The following is a 16496-nucleotide window of genomic DNA, read 5'->3' on the forward strand; positions in this document are numbered from 1 at the left end:
CTCTGGCAGGTGGGGGGTCCCTGGGGCTTGGGGTGGGGTCTTCCCGGTTATCCTGCCCTCCCCAGGAGCAGGGTTCTCCAGCGTCGGGGCCCGGCCTGCACCCCTGCCTCTTCCTCAGGGAGAGAGATTGGCCTGTGCCCCCTCCCCCAGGATGCCGCGAGGCTCTCGAGAGGTGCCAGCTCCTCTCGGCTCAGGGCCCCCTTCCTGTGGTTTCTGTCTGATTTCTTCCCCCTCTGGGGGCTGTGTCTGGGGCCCTCTCCCCACAGGCGCCTGCCTCTCTCCTCAGGTCTCACTGGCTGTCCCAGGACTGCCACACTCTCAGGGCTTCAGGGGGACACGAGCTTGTCTGGATTTGCTGTCGTTGCCAGGGAGGGCACGACATCCTCTGCAGCCGCCCCTGTCCCGAAGCACAGCCCGTGGCAAGCTTTAGATGGTGCTCGTAGCACCGCCCCCAGCGTGTGTGTGGGGCGGGGGGTCCCGGGGGGTTCTCAGCTCCCCCCGTGCTCTCTGCTGCAGGAAGTGAAATGCGTAATATTTTTATTTCTATTCACACTCTTGGTTTGAAAGGCACAGGCTGCCTCCGTTGCGCGGGGACCCTTCAGCGCTGTTGAGATGCACATGTAACCACTGGTTCCTCTCAGTGTCTGGAATTTCCCAGTCTGCACGTCCTCACCCCAAGGATTCAGGCACACAGGGCCCCGCCGGCCCCTGCGCCCCACCGTCCATGCCTCGGACTGGTGGCTCCGGAGGGCCGAGCGAGAGCAGCGCAGGAGACGCCGCCCGAGCCGGGCTGCCTCCCTGCTCGCCGCTTGCCCGGGCTCCGTTCGCCGCTCCCGGCGGCCCAGCACTTTGCTTTAGCAAATCCCGGGGACTCCTGCGCACGAGATCCGCGTGGCTCCCTTTCCAAGCGCTTACTTTTCCGAACATCTTCGTGTTTCCGTCCAAACTTTTGTTTATTCTGTCCCTTTTATTCTTTAAAAACTCCATCCACGTGTTTCCTTCGGTGAACTCTGTGAGTGGGTCTCCTGGGGGTCCCCCCACCCCCAACCTCCCTCTTAGTTCCGTTGCGGCGCGGGGCACGGAGCCGCAAGCTCCGCAAACTGACAGGAATGAATTTTGAATCATAACGTCCCTTTGATCGCCTGAGGCCAGGTCACCCGTCCTCTTTGTTACCGGGAATTGGCTTTGTCCCCACGACGTCTTCAGTTTAACCACGGACAGGTGCCCTAGAAGGTTACTTCCTCCTCCGCTGGCGCCGCACGGGTGCTGAGAGCAGACAGGAATCGCAGCAAAGCTCTGACCACGCTGGGCGCCGCCCTGCGGGGGACATGGGGAAGGGGCCGGGTTGGCCGCTCTGGGTGGCAGGTGACAGTATTCAACAGCAGCCAGCATTCCTGCCCTAGACTGGTTCCATATAAAGCGCCTTGACATTCTCCCGGAAAGAGACAGTCTCCGCTTTGTCCTTTTAACGGCCCAGCGTGAGCTGCTTCTGAGGGGAGACCCAGAACAGACAGTGGGCACTGGGGAGAGACGGGGGTTTCCTTCTGTGAAAGATCAACCCGGACTGTGGTGCCTGCCTGCCCGCCTGGCTGGGCGGCCCAGGCCTCCTGCTAAGCGGATTAGCTCTGGGCCGAAGCAGAAGGACAAACACTGCTTTGAAGGGCGCACTCTTCTGACTTGGCTTAAAAATATTCCAGTTCTGAAAAAGCTCTTCCCGCCTCCAGCTCCACTCCACTGCTGGGTTCGCCTCTGAGAAGAGACCGGCGCTTTCTCCCCCAAAGGAGGCGGCGGGGCGAAGCCTGGAAGGTCCTGCACCCGGATGTTCAGGGCTTTGTCCTGTGCCCCACGGGCCTGCCCGAGCCTGGGGCCTGGGGTCTGGGGGGCGTCAGGCTTGGCTGGACGCACACCCTGGGCACCCAGGTTGGGGGTGACCAAGCTCTCTGCAGACAGAGCCTGAGCAAAAAGCACCCCGGGACCTCCGGTGCAGGGGGCCACGTGGGGTGGGGAGGGCCCAGGGGGTCTCCAAGAGAGGCGCTCGCTGTTCTCGTTCTGCTCCACATCTTTGAAAGATTTCTGAAACCCTGTGTCTCCTCACGTACTGCAGCTGACGACTAAATCTTCTGACCGTAGCTTTGACAAAGGATGCGCTTCTGGCCGGTTGTGCATACTGAAGGTTTGAAACAAACACTTCTTTCCTCCTCTCTGTGTGCGCGCTTGGACACGGTCAACCATTGCTCCAGCCTTTCACCCCAGCCCACGCCCCCACCCCCTCACAGCGAGCCCCCACGGCTGGCTTCTCCCCAGACCCCGCCACCGACGCCCCAGGCTCCCCTGCGCCCCAGGAGCATGCCGTCTGAGCCCCCAGCCCCTCCCCACTCCCAGGCCGCCCCGACGCCTGGGCCCCCTGCAGCCTCCTCCTCCACAGAGTCATGTCAGGTCGCTGGCCCCCTGGGCCCCCAGCCCTCCATCACCAGCACAGTCTGAAACCCCTCGAGTGAAGGGTACCCTCCAAGATGGGGTCGGGAAGGCTCCAGAGCCCAAGCCGGTCACTGTCAAAGGCCCACAGAAGGGTGCGGCCTCCTGTGCTACAGCCGGTCACTGTCAAAGGCCCACAGAAGGGTGCGGCCTCCTGTGCTACAGAGATTACAGGAGTCATTGCAGTATAAACGCCAGAGAGGTGACGGGAACTTCCACTGCCCACTTCCACACACGGCGCACCGTCCACCACCCACTCTTCACCTTCCATGTTCCACCATCACAATCCATCACCCACACCCACCTTCCACACCCACCTACTGCCTTTTACCTCCCAGCAACCACCTTTCATATCCACATCCACTTTCCACTGTTCCTCGTCCACCATCCGCCATCCTTAATCCACTTTTCACCCACCATGCTCCACCACCCGTTATCCAGGATCAACTTTCCACCTTTCACCTTCCACTGCCCATGTTCCACCCTTACCTCTTACATCCTACCGTCCATCACCCACTGTCCCCCATCTACCATCTACCGTCCAACACCCAGGATCATCCATCCACCATACAACGTCCACCACTACTGACTGTTTTCAATCTACCGCCACCCACTGGCCCCAGTTCAGAATCTGCCATCCAACTTCCACCATGCACCGTCCATTGTCAGCCACTCAGTAACCACTATTCACCACCCACCGCCCACCTCCCACTACCCATCCTGCACTGTTCCAGCTATTGCTCTGCCCTGGGTCCCAGAGCTTGTGAGATTTTGTGTGAGTCCTTTACCAGGGGAGTCTAGTTCCCACAGCCCTCTGGGACTCCTGAAAGTCAGCCCCACTGGCCTTCAAAGCCTAACGTCCTCGGGGCTTGTCTTCCTGGTGCAGGACCCCCAGGCTGGGGACCCCAGCTCCCTGGGGGGGGTGCCTGCAGTTGTGGCTCTCCTCCCACCTGTGGGCGCCCCCCTGGGGGTGGGTCTCACTGTGCTGCTGCTTAGCCCCTGCCACCCTTCTCGTTGTAGTTTCTTCTTTATATTTTCAGTCATAGAAGATCTTTTCTGGTAGGTTCTGGTCTTTTTCATCATAGTTGCTCTGTGAACAGTTGTAACTTAGGTGTGCAGTGTGGGAGGAGGTGAGCTCAGGGTCTTCCTACTCTGCCGTCTTGGCTGATCTCCAAATTTACAAAGTTTTGAATAATATGTATTGACTAAGCTCTGTCCGGGGTGCTCTGAACTGGGCATTCTAGTCCTTCCAGTGGGGGAGTGAACCGGCACACTCTGGAAATCTTCCGCTAAGGAGCGTCCAGTACCTTTAGACGGCCGTGCCCCTCCGTCCACGGAGACGGAGCGCTCCCGTCGTAGGGCGTGCCCGAGAACACGGTCAGTGTTTGGGCTGAACAGACTGCACGAGAGTATTTACTGCAGAATTGCTTAGTAGCAGAAACCTAGAAACATCGCGGACGTCTAACCACAGTGGGGAAGACCACATGGAGCCAGAGGTAACTTCAGGACGGCGGCGTTTGCGTAGAAGGGAGTAGGGCGGAGGTTTGGGGAGGGTGCGGACACGGCTTATTGTCATGACGCGGTTGTCACGGCAGGTGCGGCTGGGCATGCGAGCTGCAGCACTAAAATACACACGCGTGAAGCGTGCCCACCACGCACAGGTTAACGATGCAAGCGGGCCGTGAACCACGGGATGCGACTGAGCTGGCTGTGAGGAGTGGACATCCCTAAACCAGCTGACGGGAGAGAGAGACAGACAAACAGAGACGGACAGACAGACAGATGGGGACGCAGAGATGCAACACAAGGTGGACACGTGTGTGTGCACGTTTACAGACAGTGATTTATTTATAGCTTAGAGTATAAACATTTAGAAACACCCTATACAACAGCGTTTAAAGCCTAGGGCGACTTGGAGATAAATTTGACGACAGCCGCGTAAGATGGCGACGGGGACCTGTGGAAGGACCCCGGCAGACATGAGGGAAGAGCCGGCAGGTGGAAACACGCATGGTGTTTACGGCCTGGAAGCCGCATCGCTGGGATGTTAGTTCTCCCCAGATTTCTCTGTCCTTGCAATACCGCCCCAAGCCCAAACCCCAGCCAGGTTTTAAAGATGAAAGCTGGCAAGGAGATCATAAAATTTCTAAGGAAATTCGAAACACCTAGAATAAACAACACAGTTCTGATGAAGAATGCTGGCTGAGGCCGCTGCGGTCATGCTCCGCCATCGCCAGGGCTGACCGGGCTGGCCTGGGCCAGGAGAAAGTCAAGGTGAACACGCAGGTTCCCCGGAGGGACGGCCCGGGAAGGCATCGCTGTTGGGCCTGTCTGGGTGAGGGGTTCGGGGCCAGGGCAGAGGGGCTGGATGACTCAGCGGGAGGGAGCACACAGCCAGGAGGGCCTTAGGGCACAGCCAGTGCCGAGAGCTAGAGGTCAGCCCTGGGCCCCAGACACGGGCCCCGGGAGTACTGTCCACTGAGCCATCGCCCAGTGTCCAGCCACAGATCACCCCTCCTGTGAACCACAGAGCGAGTGCTGCAGAGTGGGCAGCTGTCCGACCCCACACTCGGCAGGTGGGGTGACCCGTCCAGCGGTGGGAAGAGAGGGTGGGGGCCCAGCCTCTCCCTGGGTGTCCCAGATGCGTGGGCGAGGATCGTCTGCTTGTCCAGACCCCACCCCTGAAGCTGGGCTGGGAGTAGCGACGCCACATCCCGGGTCCCGGGGAAGAGGTGCAGAGCCCCAGCCGGGGGGTCACTGAGTCAGAATCTGCCGTCCGACCGATCCCCGGGGATCCCTTTGTACTGAAAGCGTGAGGAGCCGCTGGCCAGCTTTCCAGTTTTAAGCACACGAGTGATGGGGAACGTTTGGCCTGGAGTCTTGGGGATTCCCAGTAGAAGTCGGAACAGCAACACCCAGCGTGAGTTTCTGACGGTGATACCTGGGCTGAGTCTCAAAGGAGTGTGTGCGAACCAGACTGTCTGAGGGTTTTCGAGACACAAGGGGATACTCAAACCCGTGTGGGCCGGGGGCTCTCTGGGAGGTGACACTGGAGCTGAGGGTGTGAAGACAGGGCCGTGGGGACATCAGGGTAAAGAGCAGCATGTGCAAAGGCCCTGGGGATGGGACGGGTTCAGTGCGGGGAGGCCAGGGCATCCGGCAGAGGAAGTGAGGCCCATGGAGGAGGAGATGGGCACTGGCGGTCAACCCTGGCTCCTGGCTGGGACTCGGGACACTGCCTGTGCTGAGACGGGAGCTGCTGGCAGACTCCCGAGGCGACTTCCCCGGAGCTGACTTGGAACAGAGACTGGCCCCAGGTGCTGTGCTGGGAACAGTCTGGGGGGCGGAGCAGGGGGGCAGGCAGAGGTCAGTGCAGGCATCCCTGGGGAAACATGCATCCAGGTGGCTGGTCTGGGACGGGTGCCGCGGAGGTGTAGACAAGCTCTCAGGACCAGCATCTGCAAACCTCCCTGCTCTGTCTTCACGGCGCTTCCCCCGCGTGCGTCAGCTCTTCCCACGTCTCCCTGCAGGATACACGTGGCTCTGCTTGGGGCCCCCAGACGGTCCAGCGGAGGCTGCTCCCCTCAAGGCCCTTTGTTCCTACGGCCCTGACGTCCCTGTGTGTGTGTGTGCGTGTGTTGGAGGGGCGGGGGATCAGGTCCCAGGGACTGAGAGGTGCCCTTGGGGCCGCCCCTCAGCCTCTCACAGCCGCGTTATCTGTTGACCCCCACCGCTGAATCAGACCCGGCAGGGACCTCCTGCCTGAGGGACCTGTCCCCGGGAGACTCAGCTCCTCTGAGGGAGGTGGGCCCCGGGTCTGACCCGTCCCCACCCCGTCCCTGCACGTCGGAGGTGCTCCTTAAATACTTGTCCAAAACATACTGACAGAAACTTTGGAACTGGCTGTGAGGCCTCCATGCGGTGATGAAGAAAAAGGCAAAACCCGAAAGCTCTTCTCTGTACCAGGGAGACGTGGGCCAGGGTGAAGGGAAACCACTGAACCGGACAGAGATGCCTCAGAGAAGGCGGGAGAGCGGGGACGCTTCTGAGTCAAACAAGAGCCAATATGGGAACGTGTCAAGTCCTCCTGCAGGGACAAGCGCCCCAAAGGGACTTCTGGAAAGAAATGGAGGTTAGGAGCGATGATAAACCAGAGCAGAAGGAATCGTGACCAGATACAAGGACCTGAAATTCACAGTATGATCGGCGCATCCCCACCCTGCGTCTTATATGGAATGAGACGCGTCTGAGGAAACACGGTGCACATCTAGTCACTGCCTGCGTGTAGGTGGTCTCTGCCCGCGTGTGCATGGTCTCTGCCTATGTGTGTGCAGCTACTACCTGGGTGGGGGCACAGCCCTCCCCACTGGAGGGAACCTTCACTCAGGAGAACGGCCTCCCCCGGGGACGGGGCCCCCCACTCAGTCGGACCTGCCCTTGTGCGCAGAAGGGGTCCTGGCCTGGCCCTGCTCTGACCCCCCGGGTGTCCTGTGGGGCTGGGCGGGGGCCAGAGTGGCCCAGCCCCAGGCTGGGACCAGCCCTTCTCCCCTCCCCCGGTGCCTGGGGAAGCGACATCACTCTAACTCCAGAGCCAAGTTGGGGGAACCGCTCCCTAGACCCTGGCTGGCCACCCCTCCCCCAGCCCAACTGTGGGTCTGCCCCGGTTGTCAGGGACCCGTTACCTGGACACGGAACGCCCCTTAGGGTTCTGAGTGGTCATTTGTGGCCCAGAGGACCCTGGCCTCAGAGGCAGAGCTGTGGGGCCCCGGCAGCCACGGGGGGCCTGCTCCTGCCCCCGGGCCAGCGTCCCCACTGATGCTGGAGCTCCCGGGGGGCGCTGGGCGGCTGGTTTGGGAAAACCTGACCCTTCTGTTTCCCTGGGGGACCCTGGTGTGTGCGGCAGGGCTGGTCGTCCTGGGATTGGTACCAGGAAGGGACAGAAGAGTCCAGGTGAGGGGTGTTCCCCGAGGGGCAGCGACGTCTGAGGACAAGGGCCTGGGACTACTGGACACACAACCCAGGCCGATGGGGCCGGCAGGCCACCCGGCGGGGAGGCCAGCCCTCCCACCTTAGTGACTTTGTGCCTGTCGGCTCTCAGCAGAAGCCTGAGCAGGTCACCTTCTCAAGAACCCATGGACGTCCTGGGAAAGGCCGGGAGGAGCCCGCCTCCCCAGCTCTCCCGCGTGACCCAGGGGACACCCAGCCTCCAAGCGGCAGAGAGCACCGGGGAGCAGCCTCGGCAGAGAGGGAGGGAGGACCGGCAGGAAAAGCCTCTGTCCCCCGAATTCGGGAGCTGCTGGCCCGGAAGGTCACCACATGGAAGCAGCGAGTCCAGCAGAAGGAGGGGGAGAAAGAAAGGCTGGCAGAGGCGAACGCCCAAGGGAGCAGGCGCTGCAGGACAAGGTCAGCTAGCTGGCGTCCCTGGCTGAACGCCTGCTGAGGGCCACCCCCTGGCCTGGGACCCCGGGAGATGGCGGGGGGACAGCAGCGCTGGGGACCAACGCGGCGTGGGGGCAGCACAGGGCCTGGAGGTGGGGGGCCCCGGGCACTGGGCCCCCAGCAAGGAGGAGGGTCTCCCTGTGAGGACTCAGGGCTCCGGGGACACCTGCAGGGCTGGCTCAGCTCCCAGCGCCCGAGTCTGACCACCACGACCACTGCACCACGACCACTGCACCACGTCTGCACGTGTGTCTGGGGGGACACGTGCATCCAGCTCCCCCTCGTCTGCCCTGGTTGCACATCGACGCCACAGCGTCTCCTGGGAGTGGAGCGTTGTAGCCGCCGGGAGCAGCGCTCACACGGGCTTTGTTAGCGCCGTCCCGTTACTGCCCGCCTCCCCCGCTCGGACCCTGAGCAGTGTGGTCTACAGCGCTGTATTCTGCTCGAAATTAAATGTTTGCTGTGACCTACAGCATCCTCCAAGCTTGTCCTGGTAGAGATGTTGGAGACAAAGAGAACTCTCTGCGCATTAGGCTGCTGTTTACAAGGTAGCAGTAACTCCTGGATATTGACCCGAGTAAATTTTGGTTGGTTTGAAAACCTAAGTTAAATAAATAAATAAAAATTTAAAAATTTAATGAAGGAAAAAAAAGAAGCTGATCAAGAAGAAAAATTTAAGCAAGCCAACCCCATTCAAACTACGTATTATTTCTATTAGCTTAGTCTCAATCTATAGTTTGTCCTAAATTCATAGGAGTAGTTCAGTACTAAATTTGAGATTTTGCAACTATTTCCTGTTTTGTCATTTCTTCTTCACCTTCCTTGTGTTGTTTAAGACAGTGTCTGTCATTTAGCATTTCTAAATATATGCAGTCAAAATAAAAACGTTTTCTTTTGATGCTAAACACACACACACACACACAAGGCAGATACTAGACAATTTTAGCTGTTTCATAGACCTCAGAAATGTGAGAGAGTTGCAAATTCCTAAAAATGTTATAAAACAAAGGTGATCAAAGAGAAACAATTGTGGGCATATAATTTCATAGAGATACACGTGTCCTAAATCCGACATTCAGAAAGGAAGAGGTCCCTGAGGCTCAGCCCAGATGCCTCCTAGACAGCCTCCTGCAGGGCGTGCAGATGGAGAACGTGGGGTGAGGGCTGTGTCCTGGGCGGGGGCAGGAGGGAGGGGGGACCGAGGCTGGGGCTCCAGGGGCTGCAACAGGCACGCTGTCCCCACCCCCACCCAGGGCCTGGCGGGAGGAGGGGAGTGGGGTCCTCTGAGCCGGGGAGGGGGAGCCGCTCAGGGGTCTGCGTGGAGCCCTGGGTGCTGGCACAGGGGGTCGTCACAGAGACGGGGGAGGGGGACGGCGGGGCTGTGTTGGGTGGCTGCGGGGTCTGGAAGAGGACTGAGGAGACTCAGAACCTTCTAGTGACCCTGCTGCCCTTGGGCACTGATGTAACCGCAGTGACATCTCTGCAGGAGAGCCCTGGGGAGTCTCCGGGAGCAGGAGGGTGACCCCCGGGAAAGCAGCTTCTCTGAGGAGCCGACTGTGGAGTCGGACGTGTCTATCCGGACTCCGTGTGGTTGCCCGACCTGAATCTTGCGGTCTCACCTCCCAGCTGCTCCCCCAGCAGGGACTCCCCGGGCAGGGGGGTGGGGCTGGGGTGCTGGGTGAGGATTCCCGAGTGTGACACACTTGCCCCTTGAGCAAAGCTGCTGGGAGGCTCCCCGTGGGGACATGAGGTGAACGCAGTTTCCTCCAGCAAGTGCGCATCGTGGAAGGGACTGACTCGCGGACGGAGGTGCCCACGAGCGTGGCCTGGACACTCCTTGCTGGGCCCTGCCCGGCTCTCCATCTGTCCCTGCAGCAGACTGGGGTGGGTGGGAATATTAGGGAGGGCTCCCTGGAGGAGGTGGCCCTGAGCCGAGCACTGAAGGCGGGGTAGGAGTGACCACAAGTGCTCTTCACCCACTAAGGGGCATAGGAGTTCCCTGGAGAACTTGCTACAACGCAGATCCTGACTCCCAGGTTCTCGGCTGGTCTGACCCTCACTGGTCCTGGTGGTGATGCCCAAGCTGGGAACAGGAGGAATTACAAGGATCCTCAGATGATCCCGGGGTGGGAGTGGGGGAGGTCAAAGGGGCAGGGACATGTCTGTCCAGGGCCCAGCCAGGGCACAGCCTGGAGGCGTCAAGGGCCTGGTGGAGCCGATGGGGGACTTGTGAGGCCAGCTGCGCCAGGTCTCCTCCCAGAAGCTCCCTCTGCCAGGAATAATCTTGCTCTGAGCACGTGACCAGTTTCCGAGGAGCAGCATGGACCCGGGACCGGTGATCGTCCTCAGACGCCCCACCTGCGTCTGAACCCTGTTGTCAGCAGATGGCCTAGGTCCACCCGCTCAGCCCAGCCCCGGAGGTCCCCTCCTGACCTGTCCCTGACCTTGACCCCATATGTTCGACTTGTCCCCATGAGGTGTGTGGTTTGAGTGCTTAGGTTAAATTAAAAGTAGATACACACTCCATAGACAGAGTGTGGACCATCTCTGAAGATGAGGGAGTGAGAGAGGCAGCCACGTCATCTACTTTTACCTTCTGCCTTTCATGACCCACCATCTAACGTACACCTTCTAACTTCAACCTCCACTTCCCACCTTCCATCTTTTACCACCTGCATTTCATCTTCCACCACTCACATTCCACCACGCACAATCCATGAACCACCATCTACCCTCAAGTTTTCACCTTCTACCATACTATTTCTACATTTCACCATTCACATCCACCATCCATCTTCCAACACCTACATTTGACCATCCACCTAACTTCCACTATCTACCATTCACTCTCCACACTCCTGCAACCACCATCCACATTTACTTTTCACCATTGTTTATCAACCATCAATCATCATTCACCATCCAAAAGCCATCATCCACCACCTGATTCCACCTTCCACAATCTACCATTAACTATCAGCTTCACCATTTACCTTCCATCACCCACCCTCCACCACCAACATTCTACCTTACATATCTACCATCCACTACCCACCTTCACCATCCACAATCCACTTTCTACCTTCCACCACTTACCACCCACCATCTACCTTCCACGTTCAACATTCTACATTCCACCACCCTCATTTCATCAATTATCACCCACCAGGCACTACCCAAAAGCCAGCAGCCAGCAGCCACCTTCCACCATTCACCATCCACATCCACTATCTCCAGTGGCTCATCCACCTTCTACTACCCACCCGAAACCTAACCTCAACCATCCATTTTCCACTCTTTACTTTCCACCATTCAACACCCATCATCACCTATCATTATCTAGATTCTACCATCTACCATCCACATTCCTCCACCCGCTTTTCGCTTTCTACCTTCAACATATCCACATCCACCATCCACCTTCCATATTCCACCATCCACTTTTCATTACCCATATTCTATCTATCATCCACCAGTCCTTCTCCATCCTCCACCATCCACCATCCAACTTTCGCTATCAACTTTCTACCATCTACCATCCATTATCTACCTTCCACCATGTCATCCACCTTACACCGTTCACCAACTGCATTCTCCTTTTACCATCCAACTTCCACCATCTTTCTTCAACCATCCAACATCTACCATTCACTATCCAGACTTCAGTGCTATGTACTATTTTCCAATATTTACATTCTCCTATCCACTATCCTTCTTCCACCATTCTTCATCCACCATCCATCTTTCACCTATTGCCATCCACCTTCCACCATCCACAGTCACAATCCATCTAACTTTTTCCTTCAACTTTCCACTGACCAACATCCACCACACACATTCCACCATCCACAACTCAACGTCTACCATCTATGATTTATCATTTAACCTTCCATCACCACCTATTATTTTTCACCTTCCACCATCCTCTTTCCACTTTTATTGTCCACCTTCCACCATTTAACATCCACCTTTTTCATTCCATTCTCCATCTTTCATTTTCCACCATCTACACTCCACCATCCATATCACCCTTATTACACCATCACTAACCCCATCCATTTTTACTACCCACCTACCATCTTTCTCTGTCCACCATCCACAATCCCCCATCCACCTTCAACCTTCCACTTGCCACCACCCACCTTCTATTGCCTACCATCCACCATTCACCTTCCTCCCTCCACCATTTATTTTTCACCTTCCATCCACCACCCACCATCCACCTTCTACCACCCATGTTTTACCAACCATTACCCACTGTACACCACCCACCATTCAACGTTCCCTATATGCCACCCATTATCTCCTGTCCACCTGCTAGCATTCTCCTTGAGCATCCACTTTCAACCCTCTGCCCTCCACATCTCACCTGCAACTTTCAACCTTGCATTGTTCACATTCCACCTTCCAAAACCCACATTTCACCATCCATCACATAGCTTCCACCATCTAGCACTTTCCACCTTGAACCATCAGAATCCACCTGCCACCATTCTTCATCAAATATCCACCATCCACCATCCATCAAACACCATTTATCTTACACCATCCCCCATCAACCATCTTCCATTCACTTTCCACCACACACCATCCACCATGTACCTGTTACATTCCATCCACCACCTATCTTCCACCATTCTTAACCATTTACCAGTGACCATCATCATCCATTATCCACTTCCCACCTTCTACCATTTCCTTTCACTTTCTACCATCCATCTTCCACCACTCACTTCAACCATCCTTCACCAACTCTCCACAATCCGCTGCCAACCTTCCACCACCCATCCTCCACATTCTACTTCCCACCTTCCAGCATCTTTTATTCTTCTTCACCCATCCTTCATTTTCATTTCTCTTGTGGCCAACAGGCTTTAATTGTTAATAATATTTCCTGGATTAAGTTATTTTTTCAAGTACTCAAATTCACAATTATTCAAACAACATAAATATGTATCTATTGCACACAAAAGCAAAATTTTAGTGAAAATGCATCTGTTAACAAGATGAGGAGAGCTGTTCTTCTGACTAGGTGGCTCCCACGTGCAAGGATGGGGAGCAGCCTGCTTCCGTCTTGGCTGCGTTTCTAGTCTCTCCCTTTGAGACGCAAGTCCAGGACACTCTGTGGAGCACAGATGAGGCGGCGCGTTTCAGTAGCGTCCCTCGGCGTCTCACGGAGTCCCTGCGTAGCAGCCTCTGCACCGCAAGGTGATCCGTGATAAAGACTGTAAACTCTTCTGAAGTGCCTCATCAACTATCAGCTCAGTTATGCTTCATTTAAATGTTTCGAAAGCAAAGAACTAGAAACGACTCACCTGTAAAAGGACTTGTCATCCTCTCACTCTCAGTTTCTGGGACATTTACTGGAGAGGCCTCATCTCAGCTTATCAAGGGACTGTCATGTATCCATGATTCTCCCTCACCTGGCAGTAACTTGTTTGGCCTGATAAATTCTGAGAGGGTTGGGAGCATTGAAATGTTTGTTTCATTGATTTTTTTCACCCATTTGACATTTTTCAATAAAACACTTTTATCGTACCATTACTTTTAAATCTGTTTTCATAAGACCTCGGAGTTGCAGATTTATTTCACTCTACTGATGGTCAGTGTCCTCCATGTAACCTAACCCTCCTTGTCAAACCAGTGAACCAAATTAGATTTATTTTCTGTCAGACAAGGTCTGACTCACTTTTTCCAATTGAAATAAAAGTGTTAACATGTTTTCCCAGGGATTTTAAAAAAGAAAATTCTGAGAAATAAAATGATAGGATACAACTTATAAATGACTGAAGGCAATGAAGTCATGATTTAAAACATATAGACTTAATATAATTAATTGACACACTTTATAATATCCCATTACAGAGAAAATGAGTCTACATGCTGCTTTTCTAACTTAATTTGCAACAATTTGAATGAAATATGTAGGTAAATGCGCAGGTTATATACTGAGTGAGGAGAATGATAAAAGAGATTTGTGTATATGTGTGTACTGGACTTTATTCCCAGAAGCTAAAGAGTAAATGAGAATTTTAAAGAAAATTTAAAAAGCCCTTCCTCATTAGTTCGGGTAAGCCTCATAATCAAAGCTTCCTGTGTGTTCAATGAAAAAGAAAGCTCTATATCGCTGAAAACTAACCATTCTGATGGCTGGCACTCGGCAACGTGTGTTTGCAGCATTAACAACATTCATCGATGTAAAATCAGAAATGAATAGAGAAGCAAGGAGACTTGTGAAACTGTGTAACTTAGTCAAATGCTGGCGGAGGGCGTAGCGGGGGTGCTCAACATCCCCGAGACGCTCATACGCACGGGGTCAGACACCACCCCCCGCTGCTGAGTTCCACTTTGGCTCTGCTCTGTTCTGTCTGAGACAAGCAGATAAAAGGCCAAATGCATTTAACCTGGTAGAAGAAGTCAAATTCTCATGGATCAGTTTAACATCTTATTGGTTCCCTCATTAACTAAGGTTAAGTAAAATCTTTGACACCTGTTCATCATAAAAATAATGTATGCTTCTACTTCCACCCCAGTAGGACAAAAACCTGAACATATTCTCGCATCCCGTAGCCTTCTCTTCACTCCAGCCTCTGCCACGTGGACATAACCCAGGCCTGAAACTCTGGATTATCAGCGCCATGCGTTCTTTCCCTTTTTGTTCAGCTCTTTAGAACTTCCACAGACTTGCTGACATACTGATAATTTTTACGTCATAAACCTCTTGCAAGGGTTCTTGAAAAGCATCTCATCAAAACTTCCAAAGTAGGTCTCTTTGTGGCAAAGCTCTGAGGCACTGTGTGCCCATTTTAAATAGTAACTTGTTCTTATTAAATCAGCGCGTACTTGTTAGCTGTCTGCAGCGTGGCAGGGCTGCGCCCGGGGTGGGGAAAAGCCGTGAAAAGCGGATGTCTCTGACCTACGACGTTTACGTTCCGTGGGAGGACAGGTAAACACCAGTCACGTCAGAGCGCTGCGTGTCGGGGACGAACACCAGGCAGGGGGAGCGGGGCCAGAGAATGCAGCTGACGCATCAAGTTCTCATTTCCATGAAAATGCGTGTAAAATGACTCGAAGTCAATGATTGCGACTTAAAAACTTTCTATTTCTCTTATTTTTTTAAACTTGGAAAATTCACGTCATTAAACTTTTTTTGTGTGTGCATTACCTGTTTTGTGTAAAAAAAAAAAAAACCCATGATCACTTAGAGCACTGTACATGGTATTTTTAAGTCTATGCTTAAGCACTGAAAATTCCTTATGAAAAAGTTTGAACAGGTCATTGCAGAGAGAGCAGTACGATAAATCCCTCTGTACCAGTTCCAGCGATGTGCTACCCTTGGCCACTGCTGTTTCGTCCAGACCGTTCCTCCATTTACAGAGCTTCGTTTTTTGTTTCTTGAGGAGGTCCCAGACTTACAGCACCATCTGCAGTGGCTCTGGCGCGCACGTCTTAGGTGCCCTGGGTGGGGGACAGGCTACATGGACACCCCATTAGCCAGATGTCAGCACCCGAGTGTTTCAGCCTTTCTTTCATTTTCTTTCCCTTTATCCACTCCCGCCCCCCCCACCCCCCTGCCCGCCGGTCCTCCAGCTGCTCATTCATTCTATTGCTTAGCTCGTCTGTGGTGTTCACGCCTTCAAATTCTGCTTGGTTCTCCTGTCTCACCTCTTTTACGATGTTTACTAAGTTCATTTTTAAACTCTTGGACTGTCTGTTCTTAAATGTTAGAATGCGCTCCGATGGGAGTCTCTCATCCGCACTACTGTTCTAATTTTCAAACAGCTGCACGCCTCACATGTCCTTTCTCCTCACAAGGTCATCTTCTCCTTATGAGGTCCGGCCACCAGGTGGCTGGTGTGGATGGCGAGGCAGGCGGGCGAGCTGGGGGTGGGGCAGCAGGTCTGTCACCAGAGTCCTTGGTCGCCCCGTGCCTACGGTGGGGAAGGGGTGCTCACAGCACAGGGCCTTTGCACGGCCCTGGTCTGCTCCTGAGGACTTGGTGCCAAGTGAGTGTTCAGCCGCGTGCCCTGCCCCGCGCACACGCGTGCACGTGTTTATGGTCAGTGTGATGGGTCCGAGGGCCGCGGCGCCCGCTTCACCGACGTGCTACAACGCGCGGCAGTCTTGCAGGCCCAGGAGTTCTTCTGGGGGCTCCTGCCCGCCGTCACCTCCGGAGCCAGCACTGCGTCGGGCCTGAGGGTCTGACCAGAACAGGGGAAGCAATGGGACTGCTGTCACAGTCTGGCTCGGGCGAGGGCTCCTGTCACATGGGTGACAGTCTTCAGAAACCACAGGAACACGTCCCCGACTTTGTGCCACTCACAAGGGAACAGGTGTGTCTCCAGTGTGATCGGCACGTCCTGCGCCGCTTTCCAGGCACCGGGAGGACGCGGCCAATGACGGACCCCAGGAGTCAGGATCTCGTTTTTGGCATAATTGTGGGCTTACAAGAGGCGACTTTGCAGGACGGCCGGGCCCACCTGCTGGCTCCTCAGTCCTGGAACCCGGGGCCGTGGCGCCGGCCACGCCCCACGCGCCGGGCTCACTCAGGCTGCTCACGCCGCCTTCATAAAGACATGGCT

The sequence above is a fragment of the Camelus ferus genome, chromosome 1 (genome assembly GCF_009834535.1).
Source record: "Camelus ferus isolate YT-003-E chromosome 1, BCGSAC_Cfer_1.0, whole genome shotgun sequence".
NCBI classification, from domain to species: Eukaryota; Metazoa; Chordata; class Mammalia; order Artiodactyla; family Camelidae; genus Camelus; species Camelus ferus.